Raw genomic sequence first — 25,553 nt, forward strand, 5'->3', positions numbered from 1 at the left:
CCCAAAGTGGGATTGCTGGATCACATGGTAGTTCTATTTTTAATTTTTTGAGGAAACTCCGTAATGTTTTCCACAGTGGCTGTACCAATTTACACTCCTACCAACACTGTACCAGGATTTCATTTTCTCCTCATCCTGGCCAGCATTTGTGACCACTTGTCTTTTTGATACTAGCCAATCTAACAGGTATGAGGTGTATCTCACTGTGGTTTTGATTTGCATTTCTCTGATGGTTAATCATGTACCTTTTCATGTACTTGCTGGCCATTTGTATGTCTTCTTTGGAAAAATGTCTGTTCAAGTCCTCTGCCCATTTTTTACAGCAGGTTTTTTTTGTTTTTGTTTTTTTTGCTACTGAGTTATATGAATTCCTTATATTTTGGATCTTAGCCTTTTATCAGATGTATATATGGCTTGCAAATATTTTCTGCCATTTTTCAGGTTGCCTTTTCATTTTGTTGATTGCTTTTTGATGTACAGGAGCTTCTGAGTTTGATGTAGTCCCACTTGTTAATTTTCGCTTTTATTGCTTGTGTTTTTGGTGTCATATCCAAAAAAATCATTACTAAGAACGATGTCAAGGAGCTTTTAATCTTATGTTTTCTTCTAGGAGTTTTACAGCCTTAATCCATTTCAAGTTAATTTTTGTGAATGGTGTAAGAGAAGGGTCCAATTTCATTGTTTTGAATGTGGATATCCAGTTTTCTCAGCACCATTTATTGAAGAAACTATTCTTTCCTTATTGAGTATTATTCTTGGATACCTTGTCAAATATTGGTTGAACATATATGCATGTATTTATTTCTGGGCTCTCAATTCTGTTCCATTGGTCTATATGTCTATTTTGAGGCCAGTACAATACTGTTTTGATTAATATTGCTTTGTACTTCAGTTTGAAATCAGAAAGTGTGATGCTTCCAGCTTTGTTCTTTCTCAAGATTGCTTTAGCCATTTGGGGTCTTTTTTGTTCCATGTGAATTTTAGCATTTTTTTTTTCTATTTCTGTGAAATATGGCATTGGAATTTTGATAGCAGTTGTATGTAATCTATAGATTACTTTGGGTAGTATGGACATTTAAATAATATTAACTCTTCCAATCCATGAATATGAGCTATCTTTCAATGTGTTTTTGTCTTCTTCAGTTTCTTTTTTCAACGTCTTATGGTTTCTTGTGTATAGATATTACATTTCCATGTTTAAATTTATTCCTAAGCATTTTATTATTTTTGATGCTGTTGTAAAATGGGATTATTTCCTTTATTTCTTTTCAGATAGTTCATTGTCAGTGTATAGAATCCATTGATTTTTGTATGTTCATTTTGTATCCTGAAACTTTACGATGTTTATTAAGTATTGACAGGTTTTTGTTTTGTTTTGTTTTGTTTATTTTGTGGAGTCTTCAGAATTTTCTTTATACAAGATTATGTAATCAATAAACAGATAATTTTAATCCTTTCTTTTTGATTTGGATGCCTTTTATTTCTTTTTCTTGCTTGATTGTTCTGGCTAGGACTTTCAGTATTATATTGAATAGAAGTGGTTAGCATGGGGAGCCTTGTTTTGTTCCTGATCTTAGAGGGAAAGCGTTCAACTTTTCACCATTGAGTATGATGTTAGCTATGGGTTTTTTGTATATGGTCTTTATTATGTTGAGGTACATTCCTTCTATACCCAATTTGTTGAGAATATTTATCATGAAAGGATGTTGAATTTTGTCAAATACTTTTTCTGCATCTATTCAGATGATCATATGATTTTTGTCTCTCATTCTAGTAATATGGTGTATCACATTTACTGATTTGCGTATACTGAAACATCTTTGCCTCCCAGGGATAAATCCCAGTTGATTGTGCTGTATTATCCTTTTAATGAGCTCTTGAATTTGGTTTCCTAGTATTTTGTTGAGAATTTTTGCATCTGTATTGATCAGGGATGTTGGCCTATAGTTTTCTTTTCTTGTAGCATCCTTATCTGCCTTTGGTATCAGGGTAATGCTGGCCTCATAAAATGACTTTGGAAGTGTTACTTTCTCTTCAATTTTTTTGGGAAGAGTTTGAGAAGAATTGGCATTAATTCTTTAAATGTTTCGTAGAATTTATCCATGAAGCCTTTTGGTCCTGGGCTTTTGTTTGTTGAGAAGTTTTGGTTACTGATTCATTCTCCTTACTTGTTATTGGTCTGATCAGATTTTCTATTTTTTCATGATTAAGACTTGGTAGGTTATGTTTCTAGGAATTTATCTATTTCTTCAAGGTTGTCCAATTTGTTGGTATGTAATTGTTCATAGTAGTCTCTTATGATCCTTTCTATTTCTGTTGTTTCAGTTGTAATGTTTCCTTTTTCATTTGTAATTTTATTTATTTGAGTTGTTGCTCTCTTTTTCTTGGTAAGTGCAACTAAAGTTTTGTCAGTTTTGTTTATCTTTTCAAAAACCCAACTCTTAGTTTCATTGATCTTTTCTATTATTTTTCTATTCTTTGTTTCATTTATTTCTGCTCTGATATTTGTTATCTCCTTCCTTCTGCTAACTTTCAGCTCAGTTTGTTCTTAGTTTTCTAGTTCCTTAAGGTATAAAGTGAGGTTGTTTATTTGAGATCTTTCTTTTATCTTAATGTAGGCATTTATCCCTATAAATGTCCCTCTCATCACTGCTTTTGCTGCAACCCATAAGTTTTGGTATGTTGTGATTTCATTTTTGTTTGATCCCAAAGCAGGATCTTCTTGGGTTGCCCCAAAAAGCTGGGGAAGCTGATTGTTCACCCTACTCTTTCTTTCCCTGTGAGGGGAACTCTTTGTAGCTAGGGAGTTTCTTCTTGTCACTGAGCAAGGCCAGGTTGGGGATGGGATGATGCAGGTAAAAATGAAACTATTTTCCTTCCCTTTTTGTGTGGTTAGTCTCAAGTTTTTTGTTTCAATATGTTATTGAAGTGTCTTAAGTAGACTCCAGAGCTCTCCAACTATGTTTTGTTTGTAAATATCTGTCTAAATGTTGATCCTTGTGGGGAGATGTAGGCTGGGGTCTCTTACTCCACCATCTTGGTGACATCACTCACTATGATGCTTTCAACTAGTTACTGTGAGTCAGAATCATGGAAGCTCACAATTCAAGGGAAGGGAGCTAAGGGATTGTCTAACTAGAGTTTCATGGCAGGCAAGTGATTTGCCAATAGTCACACTGTTAGTAGTAAAGTAGAAAGAAGACAACCTGGTATGGTAGAATGTACACAGATCTTGGTGTCACATAGACTTCGGTTGCAATCCATCTCTACAGCTCATTACTTATAAAAATTTTTAAACTCTTCTGGCCCTTAGTCTCCTCACTGGTAAATGGAAGAAAACCACCTGCTTCTCAGGAATATTGTATGGAAAAAGGAATTGTCTTAGTTAATTCAGGCTGCTATAAAAAAAATAGCATAGATTGTGTGGCTTAAACAACATTTATTTCTCACAGTTCTGGAGGTTGAGAAGTCCAAGATCAGGGGGCAGCATGGTCAAGTTCTAGTGAGGGTTCTCTTCCTGGTCAGATGACTGCCTTCTTGCTGCATCCTCACAGGGAAGAGAGGGAGAGGGAAGAGAGATTGAGAGAGAGCTCTCCAGTCTCTTCTTTTAAGGGCATTAATCCCATCATGAGGGTCCTACCCTCATGACCTCATCTAAACCTAAACCTAATTACTTCCCAAAGACCCTGCCTCCCAATGCCATCACTTTGGAAGTTAGGATTTTAACACATGAATTTTGGGGTCACACACATTCATCTCATAACCTGAATAATAACTTAAAGTCCCTAAAGAAACTGGCTATGGAATACTTGACAAATGTATGTTTTCTTCTAACTTCCTCTTTCTGTCTGTAATTAGCTAGTGAAATTTTCCAGCTCTCTGTGTTGGGGCATTGCATTAGATCATTTTCTTTGTGAAGTGGTGCTGGTATCTGGTAAGTGACTGCATGTTTAAGATACCCATAGTATCCAAGGACTAGTACGTGCCAATACTCTCTTTCACTCTGGCAGTAGAAAGCTTGAAAATGGCAGTAACTGTTTTTATGTTTACAACAGTTTTTATGAATGTTTGGAGAGACAATTTTTAAGTAGCTTGTTGTACCTCTTCCCTGTTTAGAGTCACTACTGAAGCCTTACTAGAAATGGGAAGTTTGCTTGGTGTAATGGAGAGAACACTACTTTAAGTCAGTGCTTAAATCTGACAAATTAGAATCTGTATTTAGGCTTCATCAGATACAGTTTGTAGTGTTTGGAATATTATTTCACCTTCATGAAGTTCAGTTTCGCCATATCTCAAATGGGGCTGAAAGTTTATTTTTAAGATCAAATGGGGTATATGTGTGTATATATCTATATATCAATGTAAGGAATTGAGGAGGGAAAGAGCTATGACAGAAAGGCAATGTTCTTGCCATATAATATGTGAAGATAAAACCCTAAGCTACTAACAGTGTAACTGTGTGCAAGTCACTCATCCCCCATGGGACCCTAATGCAATGTCTTGATTCATTTGAAATTAGTGTGTATTCACAGAATGCCTGGCCTGTTTAAGACAACATAGCTGAAATCAGAGCTCTACCTTATGTCAAGGTTTTATCCTACCAGGTGGTCTTTGAGTTAATTAGCCATCTTGAATACTGTGCAAATGTTTTTACTGAATTCTTAAAGAAAATAAGACCCCAAATATCCCACTTAGCTTGGGACTATGCAAAAAGAGTTTACTGAAGCATGTCCAGATATTTCATAACTAAGGTACTGTTTTTACCTTTATTAGCAAAGGGCAAACAGAATTCTAAGTCTACCCTCTAGTTACACCCCCTTAGTTCCCATAAAAGTCTTAGAAATGTTCCTAGTCTCAGGAAACCTTGGTATGAGAAGCTCTACTTAGAATCATTATCTTGGATAGGTAGAATGAGTTAGCTTAATCTTCATTGCATACTACCATAGGTCATGCTGTGGCAAAAGGAGGGTAGCAGACACACACTTGGATGACCCCTTAATGATCACATCCTTGTGTAATCAACTCCCCTTGAGTGTGAGTGGAAGCTGTGACTTGCTTCTAACTGATAGAATATGGCAAAGGTAATAGATGTCACTCCTGTGATTATGTTATAGTATAAAAGACTGTCTTGCTGGTAGACTAGCTCTTGAGACTCTCTCTTTCTCACTGGATTTAAAGAAGTGGTCAGCCATACTGGGGGGGGGTTGGTCCATGTAGCAAGAAGCTGGGGGAAGCTTTTAGGAGCTGAGGGTGACTTCCAGTTGACAACCAATTAGAATCCTGGGCCCTTGGTCCTATTGTAAGGAAATGAATTCTGCCAACAGCCTGAGCGCGCTTGGAAGTGGATTCTTCCCCAGTCCAGCTTCCAGATGAGACCACAGCTCCAGCTGACACCTTGATTACAACCTTCTGGGGCCCAGAGCTGAGGACCCAGTTAAGTTGTGCTTGGACTTGTGATCCACAGAACATATGACAAAATGATACGTATTGTTTTAAGTCTCTAAGTTTGCAGAAATTTGTTACCCAGAAATAGATAATTTATATAATAAAGTAGATATTCTATTTTATGCAATTTGCTATATATATATATTTATAATTGGAAAAATAGATTTGTATTCTATATTTAAAAATATTTTCAAGTTACTTTCTTTTTAGTATAAGAAGCAAAGAAGGCAGTAATAGTATCTTACCAAATATTATAAACCACATCTAAAGTACTATGCTTTTAAACCTGATCTAAGCCTTTAAATGTACAAAGCAGGTGTGAACTTTAAAAACAGTTTTCTACCCCATGTGTGTAGTCTGCTACACTAACATTTGGGGTTGGGAGGGAAAGGAGACATTATAAAATGTTCATTGATGAGTGATACACTGATTGCATATGACAACTTCCTTTCAGCAAGATGTAGTGCATTCAACCATTTTGAGTTTTATTTAGTATTTTTTCTCCCAGAAATCATTATAGATGCTTTTAGTTTGGTAACAGACAGATTGGCAAAAAAATAGATGATTGGCAAAAGTCTGGGCTCTGGAGGCCTCATGAATTAGGTATTGCCCTTGTACAGCCTCAAAGAGTTTCCACAGGCGGGAACTTGCCTTTCTTTTTGGTGAGTCCCAATATTCCTCTGGGTTAAGCCCAGGGATAGGAAGCCGGGGCCCAAGTACTAAAGTTTAATGAGCCAGTCATGCAACAACAGGAGATTTAGCTCCTCAGAGTCTGAGATGATTTCTACTTCACAGCACAAAGCCACTTAATAAGAACACATAAAACTTTGCTTCTTTTTTTTCTTCAAGAGAATGTACAGAATTTATCAGAAAAGGGAGTACAACTCAAATTCACAGAGTGTTTCTTCTTTTCAAATAGCATATCAATGAATACAAGCATACCTTGGAAAAATTGCAGGTTCAGTTTCAGATCACCACAATAAAGCAAATATCACAATAAGGTGAGTCATATGAATTTTTTGGTCTTCCAGTGCATATAAAAGTTATGTTTACACTATACTGTAGCCTATTAAGTGTGCAATAGCATTATATCTAAAAAAATACATACATTAATTAAATACTACTTTATTGCTAAAAAATGCTAAGTTTCATCTGAACTTTCAATGAGTCGCAATCTTTTTGCAATAGTAACATCAAAGATTGCTGATCACAGATCACCATAACAAATACAATAATAATGAAAACGTTTGAACTCTTGTGAGAATTACCAAAATGTGACACAGACATGAAATGAGCAAATGCTGTTGGAAAAATGGTACCAATAGACTTGCTTGACACAGGGTTGCTACAAATCTTCATGCCTTAGCTGCATGATGGAACCTCCTGAGAGATTTAAAAATCCCAATGCCCAGGTCTTACTACAGAATTATGTCAGAACCTCTGGGGCTAGGTTGAAGTCATCAGTTATTTTTGAAGCTCCTCAGGTGATTTCCAAGATGAAGCTAGTGTTGAGAATTATAGGGACTTTAATTTCTATTTTAGACTCACACTTTCACTGTAGTCACACATTTGATGTCTTGAACTAAAATGTAATTCAAGTAAAACTCAGGAAATAAGCAAAAACACACAAAGAAACTAATAAAACCAAAGGACAAAATAACAGCAGCAGGACTTCCCTGGTGGTGCAATGGTTAAGAACTGCCTGCTAAAGCAGGGGACACGGGTTCGAGCCCTGGTCTGGAAGATCCCTCAGGCCACAAAACAACTAAGCCCGTGCACCACAACTACTGAGCCTGCCCTCTAGAGCCCATGAGCCACAACTACTGAGCCCCCGTGCTGCAACTACTGAAGCCCACGCACCTAGAGCCCGTGCTCTGCAACAAGTGAAGCCGCCGCAATGAGAAGCCCACTCACTGCAATGCAGAGTAGCCCCTGCCCACCACAACTAGAGAAAGACCACGTGCAGCCATGAAGACCCAACACAGCCAAAATAAATAAATTAAAAAAATAATAACAGCAACAACTATATACTTTTTATTCTCCCAAAGGTGCATTTACTCTTTCATCAGACACTTTATGTGCACCTGTTTTAATTTTCACACCCTGCTAAGGACTGGTATTCAGAAACAATGACCCAGGCCCTGACCATACAGAATTTTGATGTAAATAAATCAATAGTTATAACTTCAATAGTAGAGCTATTATTGAGTAATATATAGAGTGTTAGATAAGCATAGAAATGAGGAATATAATACAGATAGGGCTAGGGTTATGAGAGCCTATGGAATGAGTTGATACTTGATTTGAGTCTCAATGAAAGGAGATTGACTCAGATGGAAAAGCAGGGGAAGAGCATTAATAATATGATGGAACAGCATGTGTGAAGGCATAGGGGTAAGGAAAAACATGGCCCTTGTAGGCAGAATAATGTCCTCCCCCCACTCTCAAAGGTGTCCACATCTTAACCCCTGGAACTTGTGGACATGTTATATTGCATAGCATGGGGAAATTAAAGTTGCAGGTGAAATTAAGTTTACTAGTCAGCTGACTTTAAAATAAGGAGATTTTCTTGGATTATACAGATAAATCTGTATAATCTGTATATCAGATAAATCTGATAAATCACAAGAATTCTTTAAAGTGGAAGAGGGAGACAGAAAGGAGGTCAGAGTCAGAGAGAGAGATATGAAAATGCTACACTGCTGGCTTTGAAGCTGGAGAAAGGGGCCAGGAGCCAAGGAATGCAGATGGACTTGAGAAGCTCAAAAAGGCAAGATATCAGATTTTCCCAAAGAGCCACCAGAAGGAATGAAGCCCTACCAACACCTTGATTTTAGGCTTCTGACCTTCATAACTATGAGATAATAAATCTGTGTTTTTCAAGCTACTAAATTCTTGGTAATTTGTTACAGCAACAGTAGGAAGCTAATGCAGTCCCTTGCAGGGAACTCCAAGTGGATGTACGTTTGTGATAAAAGTGTTAGTGAGCTGTTGAATGACTTTCAGCAGGGTAGGAAATGAAGCAGAATCATATTGTAGAAAAGCCACACCTGTAGCAGTGTTGATAATGGTTTGAAATAAGATTACATGCAGAAGGGAGCAGGATATGAATAGAAAGATTAGAGGGGAGATTAATGTAATTTGAGCAAGACTAGTAAAAAGAATGGTAATAGTTGCTTTTCTTTTGAGGATGTCCTTATGCATAACACTGCATTTTACACCTTAAATTCTAATTTTTAAATCTTAAAAAAAACCCTCTCAAATGAAGTTTTAATACCCACATTTTTTGGGTGAGGAAACTGAGGCTCAGAGAATTTAATAAAGTTGCACAGCATTATACAACTAATTAGTGGTGAGCTCAATTTGGAACCAGGTCTGTTGACCTCAAAGCCCATGGATTTTCCAGTATATCACTCACTGTATCCGAAAAGAAAGACAGATAGCAGCTAACCTGAGAATGAATGAGAAGATTTTTAAAAGTGCAGGAAATCAGGGCCACTGGAAACAGTCTATAGCACTAGAGAAGCATTTGAGGGTTTTAGAATAGTAAATGAAGTTCAAGAAAATGAGCCTCAGTCATGAAGGGAAAAAAAGGTTAAACATTGACTTTGCTTTTTTTCTATTAAATATTTAAACTGTTTATAACTGTACCATCAACATTTAATAAGGATATAAAATATTTGCTGTCTTTGAGGATCCATACTGTTCAGTACAGTCTGATGGGTGAGGATTTAGCTGATATAAATCAGTGCAGAGTGGGTGCAGCTGGGTGTATTAGGTAATAGAGTACAACACCAAGTGGAAATCAAGAAAGATGTCTTGATTTCTGTAACATGTATTTCTGTAGGATAATAAAAGAAGTCACGGTCAGGGAAGTTCATAGATCTACTCAAACATCTACATAATTATGAAGGATGACCACGTGTATGGTGGATGAGCTTCAGCTCCTTTAGTATGTTGTCAAAAATCCTAACGTTCTAATTGTTCTCAATAAGGCTGAGGATCACTGAACTATGCTCTGTTCGTTTCTGCTTCTTCAGTGCCTAATAGGGATTTGTTAACTTGACTAAATGCATTTTAAAGTACATTTTTCATATAATTGTTACTGGTTTTGGTTATATGCCGCTGCCAAGATTTTAGCCCTCATCAATTATAGCTCCAGTCCATTTATTCAATGATATCTTAAGGAAATCTAAATTCTTAGTTCGTACTATTAATTCATAATGAATATTGCCTGAGATAAGAGTGACTTTGATTGTGCTAAAATATTTACTTTTATAATCCAAAGAGATTATCATTAAATTATATTTGCTTCAGTGGGATATGGTGTGTGCTATAACTATGATATCTGGTTTGAGTGTGATTTGGCTCACAAGGCCACAATGGTGTGAATGTTTTCTGTGAACTCATGCAGAGAATTGAAAAAGAACATCTGAAAGGAGAGAAAAGCATAGATAGGGCTTCACCTCTTTGATCTCAAAAATGAACACACACCAATGTTAAGATGGACAGAGAGACATGAGATCCCCAGAAAGGAGAGTGAAATCGATGAGCTGACTCAGAAAATGCAGAGCAAAACAAAACATCACAGACTAAAAAGTAGAAAAGCTGTCAATAGGTCAGAGGTTTAGAGATGCTGAGTTAAAGAGATATGACAGACTACTGAGATGAAGAAATTCTGCTCACTGATTACATGGATCAATAAGAGGGAGGCCATTAAAATACGTCCTCTTGTATGTGTTATAATACATCTGTCTAAAATCAGGCTCACTTCAATTCCCAGGCTGTTCATCTTTCAGACACAAGTGTTTTTTTTTTTTTTAATAAAGTTTCCCTTTGAGATTTTTTAGAAAAATTTTTATTTATTTTATTTTTGACTGTGTTGGGTCTTCGTTGCTGTGCGCGGGCTTTCTCTAGTTGCGGGGAGCAGGGGCTATTCTTCGTTGCAGTGTGCGGGCTTCTCTTTGCGGTGGCTTCTCTTGCTGTGGAGCATGGGCTCTAGGTACGCAGGCTTCAGTAGCTATGGCACGTGGGCTCGGTAGTTGTGGCTCGCGGGCTCTAGAGCACAGGCTCAGTAGTTGTGGCTCATGGGCTTAGTTGCTCTGCGGCATGTGGGATCTTCCCGGACCAGGGCTCGAACCAGTGTCCCCTGCATTAGCAGGTGGATTCTTAACCACTGCACCACCAGGGAAGCCCCAGACACAAGTTTTAAATCAAGCTTAGCTTGTGCTGAATCCTCAATATACATGCTTTCAAGGATTAGGTATGCATTAGGAGTTTATTAAATGCTGAGATTCAGTGAATACTATAGTTGCTAACATTTAGGGCAATTGGATTTTTTTTTTTTACCAGTTTCTGGAGGCCCTTTTAGTTCAGGGGTCCCCAAGTGCTGACTCAGAGACTAGCTGTGTCAGAATCATTTTGAAAGAATATATAAAATATAGCTTTGTAGTTCCCTCCCCTGGAGATTCTGATTCAAAGTGTCTGAGAGTGCCCAGGCATCTGTATTTTTATAAGTGCCTGGAGATATAATGCAGGTGTTGGCAAACTTTTTCTGTAAAGGGCAAGAAAGTAAGTATTTCAGACTTTGTGGGCCATGTGCTCTCTGTTATAACCACTCAACTCTACCATTGTAGCCTGAAAGTAACCATAGGCAACACGTAGACAAATGAGCATGACTGTGTTCCAATAAAACTTATTTACAACAGGCAGCAGGTTCCCCAAACAATTAAACATAGAAATACCATATGATCTAGAAATTTCATCCTAGACATGTACCCAAAACATCAAAAGCAGGGACTTGAACAGATACTTGTACACCCATGTTCGGAGCAGCATTATTCACAATTGCCAAAAGGTGGAAGCAGTGCAAGCTTTTATCAGTAAATGAACAGATAAGCAAAATGTGGTATATACATACAATGGAACATATTCAGCCTTAAAAAGGAATGCAATTCTGACACATGCTACAACATGGGTGAACTTTGAGAACATTATGGAAGTGAAACAAGCCTGACACACAAGGACAAACATTGTATGATTCCACTTATATGAAGTACCTAGAGTAGTCAAATTCATAGAGAAAGAAAGTAGAATCATGGTTACCAGGGTCTGGGGAGGGGAGAAATGGGGAGTTATTGTCTAACAGGTACAAAATTTTGGTTTGGGATGATGAAAAATTCTGGAGATAGATGGTTGTGATGATTGCATAACAATGTGAATGTACTTAATGCCATTGAATTGTACTGAGGAAGCTTAAATGGTGAATGTTTGTTATGTATATTTTACTATAATAAAAGTAGATTAAAAACATAAGGAGCAGAAAAACAAAAACAAAAAATAAAGAACAAATGGCAGAAGACACAGATTTGACTCATGGTTATAGTTTACCAGCCCTTGGTCTAATGGTTAGCCAGCATAGGAAATCACCAGTAATAGTTTATTTCCTTTTGGATTTAGTATGGCAACCAAACCACCTTCACTTTTCTTTGATTTGAATTTTTTTTTTCAAAAATGAGAATCTCTGGTGTTTAACATTGTTACACAATCTTTGCCAACTTCTATGGAAAACAGGTTTCTCTTAGTGTCATATTCAGATAAAATTACATACTATATTGTTATGATCTACTTTCATCTTCCAAAATCCATCTGCCACTAAATACTAGATAAAGTTTTCCAGGAGGAGATATTCCAAATGCATTGCATGCCTTCACTGTTTATTTCTCTCTTTGTCTATGTGTCCTTTGCCCTTGATTCTTGTGTCAGTTAAATTGCTTCTCTTCTCATACAGACAGAGAGGCTGGAAGTGTTCCTCCCAAACTATTCCTTGTTGAACAGTGGCGTGGAAGTCTGTCTCTGCCTTCTATGGAGACACGAGGAGTTTGGCGGTAAGTATTCTTCTCCAAATGCTATTGATTTACTTATCTTTCCCCAATGATAGTTTAAATATCAAACTTTAACAAAGTGCCTATTCAATTAACGAATTTGGAATGAGTGAATTTGTACAAATTAATATGGTTTTATTATTTATAAAGGAATCACTGACTATTTTTATATATAAAACTGGAATGATATTTAACATGAGGCGTTCATGGCTGTTTTATCTATAGAAATTTCTTCAATACAGCAAAATTTTGTACTTTAAAGACTGACATAAGAGTGAAAAGATGTAAAACTAGTTCCCTTATTCAGAACAACATCCTTTGTTCCCTCAGTTTTCTGACCCAACATCTGAGAGAAGTCAAAAAATAACATGTTTCTTAAAAGCTTTTGCACAGCAAAGGAAGCTATAAACAAAACAAAAAGACAACCCTCAGAATGGGAGAAAATATTTGCAAATGAATCAACGGACAAGGGATTAATCTCCAAAATATATAAACAGCTCATGCAGCTCAATATTAAAAAAACAAACAACCCAATCCAAAAATGGGCAGAAGACCTAAATAGACATTTCTCCAAAGAAGACATACAGATGGCCAAGAAGCACATGAAAAGCTGCTCAACATCACTAATTATTAGAGAAATGCAAATCAAAACTACAATGAGGTATCACCTCACACCGGTTAGAATGGGCATGATCAGAAAATCTACAAACAACAAATGCTGGAGAGGGTGTGGAGAAAAGGGAACCCTCTTGCACTGTTGGTGGGAATGTAAATTGATACAGCCACTATGGAGAACAATATGGAGGTTCCTTAAAAAACTAAAAATAGAATTATCTTGTGACCCAGCAATCCCACTACTGGGCATATACCCAGAGAAAACCATAATTCAAAAAGACACATGCACCCCAATGTTCATTGCAGCACTATTTACAATAGCCATTTCATAGAAGCAACTTAAATGCCCATTGACAGGCAAATGGATAAAGAAGATGTGGTACATATATACAATGAGATATTACTCAGCCATAAAAAGAAACGAAATTAGGTCATTTTTATAGAGACGTGGATGGACCTAGAGACTGTCATACAGAGTGAAGTAAGTCAGAAAGAGAAAAACAAATATCGTATATTAACGCATGTATGTGGAACCTAGAAAAATAGTACAGATGAACTGGTTTGCAAGGCAGAAATAGAGAGACAGATGTAGAGAACAAAAGTATGGACACCAAGGGGGGAAAGTGGGGGTGGGGGTGGTGGTGATGGGATGAATTGGGAGATTGGGATTGACATATATATACTAATATGTATAAAATAGATAACTAATAAAAAAATAGCATGTTTCAATTAGCTTGGTAAAATAATACATTTATTATTTAGGGAACAGATTAATACTGAAAGAAGTATACTGATTCAATTGGTAAGTTCTTATTTTTATTTTTTTGCTCTGTTAGAAATAGTCCCTTTTCCTGTATTTGTCACTATTGCTTACACACCTCAGATTCCCACAATTAATGGTGGGAGTAAGGAATTAACGTAAGAAGGGGTGTGTGTGTGTGTGTGTGTGTGTGTGTGTGTGTGTGTTGTATACTGAACATGCAGTTGCAAAGCAGTTTAGCTTGAGAGCAGTCAAAGTTTACATACATCTCCGTGTGTCGTACAAGTTAAGTTTGTGTACCTAGCCTTATCACGTTCCTAAGTTTCACTTCAGTTCCACTGACAGATTCTGGAGTGGGACCCTGTTATACAATCTTGGATAGTCTTCCAAGAGTTGGCTGTTGTTTTAGAACTTGTGTCGCTGAGGGACATATCTGTGGTAATGTTGAGGCCATCTGAGTGAGTCTTGGCCTACACAAATTCGTGTGCTTAAGTACAGGTACTGATGTGCTTCCTTCATTCCCACACTTATGCAATAGTAAGAATCAGCACTTTCCTTGTCCGTGTAGGCAATGTGCTAGAGGTGCCAGGGACAAGGAGGTGAAGAAGGCATGATTAGAGGAGTAAGGGCCTTGGCCTGGATTAATGATGGTGGAAACAAAAAGGAGGGATTGGAATAAAGAGTTGGGGGATGAGATAGCAGAGATTAGAAAAACAGCAATGGTAACATTTTACTGGTAAAGGAGCTTCTTTTGTATGCCAGGTCTGTGCTAATTGCCTAAACTCTCTTAGCCCTTAACAACACTATGAAGGTTCTGTTATTATGTCCATTTTACAGGGAGGTTGAGTAACCATAATTACAGAGCTACCAACTGTTGGAGCTGGAATTCAAACCCCGAGTTTAATTTCAAGCTCTAAGCTCTTAACCATATGACCCATCTATTGCACCTCTTAAAATGCTCGTCTTCGTATCTGTTTCATGTATTATTTCTTAAGCAGTTGGTGTCTAACTATAAAGAAAGGTGTAGCAAATCCAGATCTGAAGTACAAAGTCATCATAATTAGTAAAAAAGTGACAATACAGGAGGGCGTAGCATGGAAGTAGATGAAGTATAGAGGGACTATAATTTCTAACTCAAGGAAGCTTGTACTGATAGATGTATCCGTGGGAGTATTGCTTAATCTCTCTGAGCCTCATTTTTCTCAAGTGTGAATGGGTGTTAATTATATTATATAGTTTATAGTATTATCATGAGAATTAAATGAGATAATGCATGAAAAGTGCCTTGCAGAGGATAGGATCTCAATAAAGACTGCTCTATTTTGATAATGATTAAGATGAAATGTGCTGGCTAACTCCATACTGCAGAGTTATTCTGTTATTTGATTCTGGTTAAATAAATGATTGGTGATTATTGTTCATCATGTTTTTCTGCGGAATGCTTATTTGCTTGCAGAAGGGCTATGGAAGTTGTGAACTAACATCAAAACGAAAAAGCACGAAAGAAAATTAAACAGATATTTATTGAGTAATCAAACTATCACTGATTTTTTTGTGTGGCAGTCATAGAACATAAACAGCATAATTTAAATTGCATTTCAGATCATAACAATAATTTACAGTGTTTTAGAGGACATATTTCCTTCCCAAAGATGTCTGACTGCTTTGCTGAAATATCTTAAAAACTCCCAGGGCTGAGTTCAAATTATGGCCCTCCCATCTCCCATCTATTGGCTGTGGGGTCCTGGCAAGTCTTTCGCCTCCCTATGCCTGTTTTGCTTCATCAAACAAAACGATAATAGGCTCAAATTAATGAAGATCTTAGTGTCAGGCATTTAGTTCACATTAATAACAACTAACCTCCTCTTTTCCATTGATTCACAAATAATACAAAACCCACTAAGAAAAAGTTTTCTTTATTCTTTGCACAAAACAAAAGATTGTCACAGGGGCCTCAATATCTGGGTCTCTTGTTTGTCATATTGGTCTTGAAAAAACCCTGCTTTCTTCAAGAGTGATGGGTCCAGCACCTTAGTTAAACAGTTTGCTTATAGGTTTTGTGATTTTTAAAAAAGGAACACATTTCACAAATGAGAAACCTGTCTTGTAGCTGGTAGCTCTGTGGTGCTACGTGACATGGAAGGGCATTGCTCTCTTTCTTGCCCAAAGCAAACTTCTAGGGCCATCTTTGTGACTCAGGTCTGATAGCCAGTGGCCAGCTGCCAAGAAAGCTAAGGCTGGAGGAGCTACATTCAGCTTCTTCCCACCCTGGAAACTGGTCAACCTGACCCAAGCATATTGTTGGTGTTTTATTAAAAGGGTTGATTTGAGGAATGTTGTGTTTGCCATGCAGTGTCATGCCTCAAAGCCTTGGTTTCCAGCCTTTATTTATAAGCCTAATTGTTGCTATGGAAATTCAATATTTAAAGAGGTAATTATTGCTGATCTTGTTGCATGTGTCCGTTTCTGATGTCCAGCTGTTAGCTCTTTAGCTCCAGTCTAGCAGATTAATTACTGCTATTGATTACTTTGAGCTTCTCTCTTCACACCTGCAGTCTGTGTAATTAGCTGGTGGCCTCCTCTGAAAATTAGGAGCAGTTTCATTCTGGCACTTTGCCATTTCCCAGCCATGTGCACTGCACTGATGAACAAAAGCAAATCTATTTTAAATAGAGATATCTGGGTAATGAACTCTTTGTGTTTTTGAACTATCCGTGGATAATTCAAATTACCCTCTGTTAGCAAATATTGTACCTCATTTGATGACTATCTGCAAAGAAAAAATTCCAAAACACTGGTTTTTATTCCCGTTTCCACCTTGTAGAAATTTGCTCCTGTGTGTGGTTTAAAAAAATCAAAACAACTTTCTTGTTCTGCTGCCGAGGGTAATGGGGCACTGGAATAGATTTCCTAATGGAGCCCAGTGGAAGCAGCTGAGTTTCTCTCTGAGTATTCCAGCCATCCAGATATTAATGTTCATCCTTTCGTTAGATTCACACTCCTAGTCTGAGAGACAAATCACCATTCTTGGGAGTCATTGTTATACATTGGGGATAAAAAATTTCCTATTAAAAATGATTTAGACAGAGATACGAGAGAGATTTTATTGCAGGCGTCTTCAAAATTTTCTTCCCAACTTTATTTCAGTTAGTAAGATACTTTTCCTTTCTGTTCATTGGAAACCAAATCTGACATTGCCAATTACCAACATCTAGACTTTTGCCTCCAATGTCCTGTTATGATACTTTCTCATCTGTCGTGTGATACTGCCTAAACACTCAGGAAATGCAAGTCGATAGTAGAATTGGGAGTGGACTTCCCAAGTAATGACATGCAGTGATTACTAACATGGCCAGCTGTTCTTTTCTATGCTGACAGGGTCCCACTAATGTTCCCTTTAGCTATTTAACTTGTGTTGAGTTATTATACTAAGGGTTATTGCTTATTGTAGGAAAATATAAAGTGCTTTCCTCCTGCCCATGGCATGCACCTGCCAGCTTTCATTTGAAGCTTTAAGTGGATATGTATGTCCCAAAGTCCACCCAGCACATGGAAGGAAAAAAGTTCAGAAAGTTATCACTTGTCAGAAAGATGAAAATATGCCACTTATCTCAAGCAAATGCGTTTGTTGGGTCACAGCAATGTGGGAATGCTTCATCAGCTCCAATAAAGCTTCTGTGGAAGCAACGAAATGCAGCTTGCTTCTGTCTGGGGAGTCAGGTGGGAGATGGGCAAGAAGCGGGAAAGAGTAAAAAGAGTAAGGGCATTCACTCATCAACTCAATGAACCTTTGGGGTATCTAACGGGGAGGCTGAACACTGGCCCTCAGACCAGAAGGTCCCCAGCTGGAATCTCATCATTTCCACTGTTTCCAGATTAAAATTTAAATTGTGTGCTGCCATTTGGAGGCCTTCTGGGCAGGGTCTCACAGAGTCACCAGTTATTAGGAATGTCTCCTATTATCGCAACCCTAAAAGCTATTTGAACAGCAGCCTAATGTGATTGTGATTTCCAAGGACCATTTGCTGTTATTGCAGCTCTGCTCAGATGTGAGTGGGAGCAACTAACCAAAGTTGCCTTCTCACAGTACCAGAGAGGAGAGTCTGAAGCACCAGAGAAATATTTTGCTGGCCATAAATATAAATTCACCTCAAATAAACAATCTTTTGTTTCCCCAGTTTGGGCAAGGTCATCTCTAATTCTGACAAATAGTGACACTCTTTCCCTACCAGAGTATAAATTTTAGACATTCGCACTAATTACAATTTCAACTCAACTGGAAATATGAAAGTTTTAAACGGGTGTAAAATACAAAGTGGTAGTTGTATAAAACATTCCATACTTAGAGATTATATAATGCCTTTCAAATGACAGGAATTTATGCATACATATGCATATATGTTTATACATATATAAATATATATTTTTATTTTGGATATTTTATTTTTGTTATTGCAAAATTCAACATGCTTAACCTATGAAAATCTGAGGCTGTGCAGAGTATATGTATCATGAAGTTGGACATGTCACAGATCTCGCTGGTATATGGAGCTGCTTTGGCCATTGGTTTTTCAGCACCAGCAGAAGAGAAATAAAAAGTCTATCAAGTTAGTTTTTTAAACCTGATTTTTAAAATCAATTAAGTTTTATAAATCATGATGAAGGCTAGGTATTGTTGTTGTGTTCAAAGTTACAGGGAGTATTTAACAAGTGCTCTATTACACCATCAAAGGGTATACGAAAAGGCTAAGTGAAATGAGAGTTTATCTAGTAAATAATAAAAATAGTGTGGCTGACATGTATGAAGTGCTTATTATGTGCATTGTGCTACGTGCTTTGATTACATCATCTATTCTAGTCCTCACACAAACTTGTATGTATTATGGATGCTGTTCTCTGGATGATGGGGACACTGTGGTGAGGGTGAAGCTGAGAGATTGCATAACTGGACCATGGTCAGATCTGGTAAGTAACTTCATTTGTCTACCAAGCCAGACTTTTTACTACTTCCGGACATTTTATTCCAGCTATGCAGCCTTGATGATATTTTGCTCCATTTATCTGGATTCTTTAATATTTGGATCAACCAAATGAAAAATCTACTCATAAACCTGGTGTCTTTGGGCCCAACTAATATTACTTAAGCCTTAGTCTAACATTTTGGTTTTCCTCAATTTATTGTGACTTATTACAAGTAGTTGTGCTAGGAGTGGCAAGATCATGTTATCTTGTCTGTGAGGAGAGGGCTCACATTAATGACATGTGGGGATGGAGCAGAACCAGGCATTTGTGCAACTGTTGCCTGACCTGGGTCAGGCAGGATGTTCAGTGACTGTCTTAAGTTCTCCTGTGGGGAAACCTTTTTGCTGGAAGAATCACAGACTAGTACTTATTCTGTTACTAGAAATGCAGGGAAAATCTCCCTCCCCTACAACTTTGCTGTTGTCTTTCTTACTGTGTACGATTACTCTTATTTCACTTGGATGCCTGAAAATTTTATTTTTTAAGGAAACAATCAGAATAAGGTGTCCCTCTCTATGTATAATACACATACGTAGAGTGTATTTTGCTTTTTCATAAATATATTTTGTTATATATGTGTGTGTGTTGCTGTTATACACACACCACACACACACACACACACACACACACACACACACAATTGTTCCACGCAGTATTTCTAAGACATTTTCTGGCAAGGGCTTTTGAGAGAATGAAGGGCAGAGCCTTCTCAGTGTCAGTATATGTGTAAATATCTTCAGATTCTATGAAAGCATCTTCATTTTTTCAATCATGGATTACTGTTTGAAGGGGAGCTGTTTTATGATTTGTAGCACACATCAGATAACCTTCAAGGAATTCTCTTGTGAAAACATAGCAAGTCAGATTTTCCTGATCTTATGTTTTCCCTTTCTATGTCTAATAATATCCCATCCTTAGCATCAACTCTCGCCCTAATGAGCTGAAACTACATTAGCAAAATCTTAGGCAGATAAATTGACTCAAACCTTGGTTTGATGATCTTACTTAAGACATTCAATTAATTCTGTTTTGCTACAAGCTAATTTATGACTTTGTATTTATTCAAAAAAAAAGTTGAAGATACAAAGCTGTGGGAGACAAAATAATGAATTATTCTACCTTCCTTCATGTGCTCATCATGTGCTCACTACAGTAAGGGAAGAAGAGAAAGAAGAAAGACATACTTTTGATGTTCGATATGTGGCTATTTTCTTGTCATATCAGACAGTCTTTAATTGGTGTAAACACATTTATATCCCTCTAGGAGATACTAATTAGTGTAGTAAATGTTGGCTTATTAATTATTGTTAAAATTTTCTTTATTTACCCAGTAAATAGTTTTTATCTCTTTTTTTCCTTTCCTGTCTCCTTCCCTTCCCCCCACCCTCCTCCTTCCTTCCAAGATGACAGTTGGTTTAGCGTGGTCGTAAACTTGTTTTCTTTGTGGTGTATAATGACTGGCAGCTTGATAAAGCTGTGATATAGTAACAGGTATTATGATCCACTTTTCTGTGGCAAATGTTAATAATTGATCTGTACACGTTGAGAGAGAAGAGAAAGATCTGAGAATTTTAAAGTAATTTACAGCCCTGTGCCACACTCGGTGTGTTTTTAATGAGCTTCTCTGGATCTACAGGTAGCAAAAGTTTTTTCTGCTGATGTGCTGGGCAACTTGTCAAGACATCTTGCAGGGAACTGTGTTCAGAGAAGGTCAGCCAGGGAATAGAATTGCATTAGGTGATGCTGTGGTACATAATTGACTTACTCTGTCTCTGGAAAGTGATAGAAGGTGAAGTTGAGAGGAAGCTGCCCCTTCTCAATTCCCTCTCCCTCTTTTTTACTTTACTAAAACTGCTTTTCTTACACCTCCTTCTACTATTTCTCTTTCTTTTTGGCATTCTTGCAGTCTAAAATTCTAATCGCCACTCATGTTACTTTTGCTGCTGAATTAAATATATGAAATATTTCTTATAATAATCAGCTCCAAATGTCCAGACTGCTCGCTTTTATAAGCCTATATTTTTCGTGTATTTTCCTAAGGGCAAGCAACAATCGTGTTCCTCTCCCTAGCATGACAGCCAGGGCTATTGTGTGAGACAGGTTAATCTTGCTATGCTGCAAAAGAAAGTCATATTCCTTGAGATTCTTTGCTGTGGTTTTTTGCTGTCTTCACTCCTATACTTTGGAGGACTGAATGTATCCACCAATCTCAACAGACGTTTCCCCGCCCTGGTAATCGATAACTATGAACAAAATATGCATTAACCAAAATCATAGATTTTCCAACATTTCTTCTTATGCCAATTGGAAAAAAATAGGTACCTAAAAGGGGCATATATCAGTCAATTGAAAATAAACTCAGTCTTCATGGTATGAAGGAAAGTAATTATATAGTGTATTTATTTTGCTGCATTTAAAAAAATGTACTTCGAGGTACCTACTATATTGCACACTATTTCATGAAACACCTGCTTCATTCTATCCAGAGAAGTCCAGAAAGTGGACTTGTATAGAATAAGTTATAAAATCAATTGCTGATAAGGTGATGTAGGTACTTTAACAATGTTGGTGAAAAGTAGAGGCAAATTAAGACAGTAAGTATACAAAGATACTCAAGAAATTGATTTTTTCTTTTCGTTGTTGAGAAGGTTTCTAAGGCTGTTTTGTGAGGCTTTGTTTATACACAGGCTGTGCAGTGTTCTTGCTGGTCTGATTTACCTTGCATTTTCCTACTGGAACTTCTGGAAAGAGAGCTTCCCTCAATTTTTCATAGGAGGAAAGAACCTGAAAATTCTTTCAAAGCTGTCAGTTCTGTCTACTGTAAAAAAGGACATGGAAGACTAGGAGCCTCAGGGCTTAGCATGAATTTGTCCTGTGTCACACTGGAGCTTGCCATTGGAACATCTTGTGTCATGTCTGGTTTTAGAGTCTGAAGAAATATAGGGAGCGAGTGAGAGGTGGTTCTCTTGAGCTCTTGGAAGTAAGCCATATGTCTGAGGTTATAGCTTAACTCCCCTGATCATCTGGATGTTTAAAAGGTTTGATTTTTAAAGATCATTTTATGAGGAAAATGGTGACAAAGGAAAAAAAGATACTGTGTTTTTTTCCCAGAGGTCTCCTGAGAAGTGCGCTTGTGCCCATTTCTCCAGGCTGAATTGTTCTCTGGCTGGTAGAGACAGTGGGAGATAGATTGGCAAACACGGTGTGTCCAGGCACAATGTGCTTGTGGACAGAGGACATCTTGATCATTTCTCTCTGCCGTGACTCTTCCAAATTTTACTCTTCTATAATCACCCTGAATTAGATACTAATATTTAAGTGTCTTCTTAGGGCTTGGCAAAATTAAAAATAAATTTGCCACCAAGGAACCAAGAAATTAAATATCTACTGCCAGACATGGCAAACTTTCATGGACTTCTGTATTAGATAAGTCTTTATATCTCTGACTAGCAGTATTCAGCACGATTACATTTAATGTAGGCTAGGCTATAATACCCCCGTCCTGCTCTCCCAGGGTTTTAAAACACCAGGGCAGCTACCTCGGCTCCCTCCTCTTCCACCCTTTACCTTCCAGACAATGTTTTGCCTGTTGACTTGATGATCAAGACTGGCTTGACTTTCCAGATTCACCCTACATGTTGTTTAATCCTCTTTATTATGTGCAATATGAAACCATTATTCATTTTGCCATTTAAAATGTAGTCATAGAAATATGTCATATTTAAGTCCTGATTTAATTTAAACTTCCCTGTATATCTTTTGGCTATGGCAACTCCTGCAAATTTTCACATTTATACTTTTATGTATAATTAAAAGAAAAAGACAAAAGTTGGAGTTAATGGTTATTCCAGCGATTTCTAGTAAGGAAATATTGAATGTGGTTATCCAAATATAGGCTGAAAAAAAGGTTTATATTAAAGTAAAAATTTCTGGCTATTACCTGAGTTCTAATGTGATAAATTTGAAGACTGAGTCTTCAAAATAATCTGTCTCCAACTTTAGTGATAAAGTAAACTAACTATTCTAAGACATGGTCAGAGAATGGATATTTGGGTTAAACAAAATTGACCCTAGAAAGGACCATGTAGCATGGATAGTATTATTTTGCCTAGGAGGAAATAATATATACTTGACTAAATCGATATTGAAGAGAATTTAATCTTTCTTTTATTTAGAAAACTTTTGAATTTTGAAATACTTTACAGTTATTATTAGGTACAATACTTATTATATTGACTTTTATGGAAGGTATACTGAGTGTATATGGAGTATATATTTAAAAACTTGGGTGTCGTTATATTTAAATAGTTGGGTATTTGCAAAAGATGGTGACGTTTTCCTTTGGATGAAGGTATAGTGAGGGCAATCCTTTCCTCCCGTCCCCTCTCCTCTCCTCTTTTCTCCTCTCCTCTCCCCTCCCTTCCCCTGCCTCCTCAGTTCACAAATATCTATTGAGTGCCTTCTCTGAGCCAGGTATGGTGCTATGGAGATACAGGACTGAATAAGACATACAAGTCAGTCACCATCTACTTAGTCTCTTAAACCTAGAACCAAAAAAGTCATTCTTAATTCTTTTTTTCCTCAACTCATATCGCCATCAGAAAGCTTGTTGACTCTACCTCCAAAATATGTAACCTGGATCTGTTATACCAAATCCACTATTATACTCACCTGCTCTAACCCAAGGCATCACTAGCTAATCTAGTACAGTTTCCACCTAACTCGTCTCCCAGTATCACCTATGGCCTTCTTTATCCTTCATCTTCTACTAGCTAAAGTGATCTTTAAAAATATAAATCAGATCATATAATTTCCCCCATTTTTTAACCCTCCAGTGGTTTCCATTGTTTTGTATCATACTTATGAATTCCTAGTTCCTTCCATTGGCCTTACGCACTGTGCCCCCCGCCCACCTTCTTATACACCATTTCCCAGGGGACATTCATGCTGTTTCTGATCCTCGGATGAATCAAGCTTGTGCCTGCCTCAGGGTCTTTGCCTTTGATTTTTCTTCTACCCAGAATGATCTTGTCTCTCATCTTTATGGCTGGCTTTATCACTTCATCCTTGTCTTAGCTCAGATGCCAACTACCTAGAGAGGCCTTCTATCACTTGTCCCCCTCCCTGCTTAGTCTCCATCTCTATCACATTGCATTGTTTTATTTTTCTCATGGCACTATTGTTAATCCAAATTATTTAATTCATTTATTTGTTTAAACACTTATTATTTTTCTCTTCAACTAGAATGCAATCTCTATGAGAGCAGGTACTTTCTCTATTCTGTTCATTATTGTATCCTTAATGCCGAGAACAGTGTTTAACATATTCAAAGCACTCAATAAATGTTTTTTTGTATAAATAAGGTCTGTGCCCATGTGGATCTTCCACTTTAGTGGCTAGTTTCCCATTTCCTTTTGTAAACCTGATAAAGCCTGGTGGCGTCTATCTAAGAAACTTGTTTCAATAATTTTACAAAATTCAAGTCTAATATAACAAAGACATATTAGTCTGCATGGGTTGCCATAACATATACCGCAGACTGGGTGGATTAAAACACGAAACCTTTTTTTCTCACAGTTTTGGAGGCTAGAAGTCCAAGATTAAGATTCTGTCAGGATTGGCCTTGGCAGTGATTTCCTGGATATGACACCAAAAGCACAGGCAACTAAAGAAAAAATAGACAAGTGGGACTAAACTAAATCAAACTAAAAAGTTTGTGAACAGCAAACAGTCAACAAAATGAAAAGGCAGCTTATGGAATGGGAGAAACTATCTCCAAACCATGTGTATGATGATGGGTTAATATCCAAAATATATAAGGAACTCTTATGGCACAGTAACAAACAAACACACAAAACAAATAACTTGGTTAAAAAATGGGCAATGGGGGGCTTCCCTGGTGGCACAGTGGTTGAGAATCTGCCTGCCAATGCAGGGGACATGGGTTCGAGCCCTGGTCTGGGGCTCGATCCCACATGCTGTGGAGCAACTAGGCCCGTGAGCCACAGCTACTGAGCCTGCGCGTCTGGAGCTTGTGCTCCGCAACAAGAGAGGCCGCGACAGTGAGAGGCCCACGCACCACGATGAAGAGTGGCCCCCGCTCGCCGCAACTAGAGAGAAAGCCCTCGCACAGAAACGAAGACCCAACACAGCCAAAAAAAAAAAGAAAATGGAATTGAATAGACATTTTTCCAAATAAGACATAACAAAAGACCCACAGATATTTCCTATCTGTATGAAAAGGTGCTCAACATAACTAATTATCAGAGAAATATAAATCAGAACCCCAGTGAGATATCGCCTCACATCTGTTAGGATGGCTTTTATTAAAAAAAGCCAAAAATTATAACTGTTGGTGAGGATGTGGAGAAGAGGGAGTCTTTGTACAGTGTTGGTGGGAATGTAAATTTTTGCAGCTACTAATAGAAACAGTATGGAGGCTCCTGAAAAACTAAAAATAGAACTATCATATGGTTCAGCAATTCCACTTCTGTGTATATATATCCAATGAAATCGAAATCAGGATCTCAAAGAAGTATCTGCATTCACATGTTCATTGCAACATTATTCACAATAGCCAAGATATGGAAATGACCTAAATGTTCAATAAATAACATGTGTCATATATATACACAATGGAATATTATTTAGCCATGAGAAAGAAGGAAATCCTGCTGTTTGTGACAACTTGGGTGAAACTTGAGGGCATAAGAGAAATATGCCAAACACAGAGGGACAAATACTACAGGATACCACTTATATGTTGTATCTAAAATAATAAATTCATTGAAGTAGAGGGTAGAGTGGTGATTGCCAGGGGCTGAGTG

General features: G+C 37.4%; 2 long non-coding RNA genes across 2 annotated transcripts in view; both read left to right on the forward strand.

Moving 5' to 3' along the window:
* Positions 1-13,159, forward strand: part of LOC309638856 — a 164,542-nt gene extending 151,383 nt beyond the window's left edge. Inside the window, exon 4 of the long non-coding RNA XR_014251357.1 lies at positions 6,365-13,159. This is a non-coding gene — a long non-coding RNA (uncharacterized lncRNA). The remainder of the gene's footprint in view (positions 1-6,364) is intronic.
* Positions 13,160-14,773: 1,614 nt separating this feature from the next.
* The window catches only part of LOC309638843, a 516,516-nt gene continuing 505,736 nt past the window's right edge, over positions 14,774-25,553 (forward strand). The window contains exon 1 of the long non-coding RNA XR_014251323.1: positions 14,774-18,669. This is a non-coding gene — a long non-coding RNA (uncharacterized lncRNA). The remainder of the gene's footprint in view (positions 18,670-25,553) is intronic.

This window comes from Balaenoptera physalus (assembly GCF_965194825.1).
Source record: "Balaenoptera physalus genome assembly, chromosome: 11".
Classification (NCBI taxonomy): domain Eukaryota; kingdom Metazoa; phylum Chordata; class Mammalia; order Artiodactyla; family Balaenopteridae; genus Balaenoptera; species Balaenoptera physalus.